The sequence below is a fragment of the Scyliorhinus torazame genome, chromosome 4, assembly GCF_047496885.1.
Source record: "Scyliorhinus torazame isolate Kashiwa2021f chromosome 4, sScyTor2.1, whole genome shotgun sequence".
NCBI classification, from domain to species: Eukaryota; Metazoa; Chordata; class Chondrichthyes; order Carcharhiniformes; family Scyliorhinidae; genus Scyliorhinus; species Scyliorhinus torazame.
Window position 1 is genome coordinate 302,657,368 of NC_092710.1, and position 2,500 is coordinate 302,659,867.

At 57.2% G+C, this 2,500-nt stretch overlaps 3 non-coding genes across 3 annotated transcripts; all 3 read left to right on the plus strand.

Annotated features, from left to right (window-relative positions):
• The first annotated feature begins 570 nt into the window (after positions 1-570).
• LOC140413970 (5S ribosomal RNA) lies at positions 571-689 on the plus strand. The gene has a single exon (XR_011943118.1). It is a non-coding gene; the product is annotated as a 5S ribosomal RNA (ribosomal RNA).
• Positions 690-1,379: 690 nt separating this feature from the next.
• Positions 1,380-1,498, plus strand: LOC140414574 (5S ribosomal RNA). The gene has a single exon (XR_011943712.1). It is a non-coding gene; the product is annotated as a 5S ribosomal RNA (ribosomal RNA).
• A 694-nt stretch (positions 1,499-2,192) lies between these two features.
• Positions 2,193-2,311, plus strand: LOC140414554 (5S ribosomal RNA). Its single transcript, XR_011943692.1, has one exon. It is a non-coding gene; the product is annotated as a 5S ribosomal RNA (ribosomal RNA).
• The last annotated feature ends 189 nt before the right edge of the window (positions 2,312-2,500 follow it).

Here is a 2,500-nt window from a genome sequence, read left to right on the forward strand (position 1 = left end):
CGGCTTGGTCGGGCCATTCAGCTGCTGCAGCTTTGCCGGGCCTTTGCAACGCAGCACGGTTGTGTGCCTTGGCGTGCTGCACTTTGATGGGCACGCCAGCTGGCCCGTGTGGCCGCAAGCCAGTGTGTCGGCAGGACGTTCTCTCTCCTAGCCTGAAGGCGCCGCATGAATGCAAGTTGTGGCATTGGGGCTGGTGTGGAAAGCGAAGGAAGAGAGAGCTGGCTTGCATTGCCTGCCTGACCCTTGTGCTGGCTGTGCTGAGAGAAGTGCGCAGCGTTGCAATGTGGAAAGGCAGCAGCGTGCAGGCGGCAGGCTGGTGTGAGGTAGGCGGGGCTTGCAGTTTTCCTTGAGGAGGTGGAGAAGAAAAAAGAGAGCTCGGTGGGGGTGGCATGAAGGGGAGCGAGTATCAGGCATATAGGCTAGAATTAGCAGGAGAAGGAGAGAAAGAGGAGGAGAAGTAGAAGTAGAAGTAGAAAAAGAGAGAGAAAAAATTGAAAACAACCGGAAAGAAGAAGTGGCGAGGGTGCTAGGGTGGCCAGCTTGAATAGGCGAGAAGACGGTGCTGCAGATGCCTACGGCCATACTAGTCTGAAAACGCCCGATCTCGTCTGATCTCGGAAGCTAAGCAAACTCAGGCCTGGTTAGTACTTGGATGGGAGACCGCCTGGGAATACCAGGTGCAGTAGGCTTTTGCGGCCAGCAGTGACTGCTCACGCCAAGCACTCTCCACACCAGAGGCAGGCCAACCTTTTGCTGCTCTCTGCGTCCTCGCCATTCCTCCCAACACTTGCCTGCGGGCTCAACTCAGGCAGGCGGCTTGGTCGGGCCATTCAGCTGCTGCAGCTTTGCCGGGCCTTTGCAACGCAGCACGGTTGGGTGCCTTGGCGTGCTGCACTTTGATGGGCCCGCCAGCTGGCCCGTGTGGCCGCAAGCCAGTGTGTCGGCAGGACGTTCTCCTAGCCTGAAGGCGCCGCATGAATGCAAGTTGTGGCATTGGGGCTGGTGTGGAAAGCGAAGGAAGAGAGAGCTGGCTTGCATTGCCTGCCTGACCCTTGTGCTGGCTGTGCTGAGAGAAGTGCGCAGCGTTGCAATGTGGAAAGGCAGCAGCGTGCAGGCGGCAGGCTGGTGTGAGGTGGGCGGGGCTTGCAGTTTTCCTTGGGGAGGTGGAGAAGAAAAAAGAGAGCTAGGTGGGGACGGCATGAAGGGGAGCGAGTATCAGGCATATAGGCTAGAATTAGCAGGAGAAGGAGAGAAAGAGGAGGAGAAGTAGAAGTAGAAGTAGAAAAAGAGAGAGAAAAAATTGAAAACAACCGGAAAGAAGAAGTGGCGAGGGTGCTAGGGTGGCCAGCTTGAATAGGCGAGAAGACGGTGCTGCAGATGCCTACGGCCATACTAGTCTGAAAACGCCCAATCTCGTCTGATCTCGGAAGCTAAGCAGACTCAGGCCTGGTTAGTACTTGGATGGGAGACCGCCTGGGAATACCAGGTGCAGTAGGCTTTTGCGGCCAGCAGTGACTGCTCACGCCAAGCACTCTCCACACCAGAGGCAGGCCAACCTTTTGCTGCTCTCTGCGTCCTCGCCATTCCTCCCAACACTTGCCTGCGGGCTCAACTCAGGCAGGCGGCTTGGTCGGGCCATTCAGCTACTGCAGCTTTGCCGGGCCTTTGCAACGCAGCACGGTTGTGTGCCTTGGCGTGCTGCACTTTGATGGGCACGCCAGCTGGCCCGTGTGGCCGCAAGCCAGTGTGTCGGCAGGACGTTCTCTCTCCTAGCCTGAAGGCGCCGCATGAATGCAAGTTGTGGCATTGGGGCTGGTGTGGAAAGCGAAGGAAGAGAGAGCTGGCTTGCATTGCCTGCCTGACCCTTGTGCTGGCTGTGCTGAGAGAAGTGCGCAGCGTTGCAATGTGGAAAGGCAGCAGCGTGCAGGCGGCAGGCTGGTGTGAGGTAGGCGGGGCTTGCAGTTTTCCTTGAGGAGGTGGAGAAGAAAAAAGAGAGCTCGGTGGGGATGGCATGAAGGGGAGCGAGTATCAGGCATATAGGCTAGAATTAGCAGGAGAAGGAGAGAAAGAGGAGGAGAAGTAGAAGTAGAAGTAGAAAAAGAGAGAGAAAAAATTGAAAACAACCGGAAAGAAGAAGTGGCGAGGGTGCTAGGGTGGCCAGCTTGAATAGGCGAGAAGACGGTGCTGCAGATGCCTACGGCCATACTAGTCTGAAAACGCCCGATCTCGTCTGATCTCGGAAGCTAAGCAGACTCAGGCCTGGTTAGTACTTGGATGGGAGACCGCCTGGGAATACCAGGTGCAGTAGGCTTTTGCGGCCAGCAGTGACTGCTCACGCCAAGCACTCTCCACACCAGAGGCAGGCCAACCTTTTGCTGCTCTCTGCGTCCTCGCCATTCCTCCCAACACTTGCCTGCGGGCTCAACTCAGGCAGGCGGCTTGGTCGGGCCATTCAGCTGCTGCAGCTTTGCCGGGCCTTTGCAACGCAGCACGGTTGGGT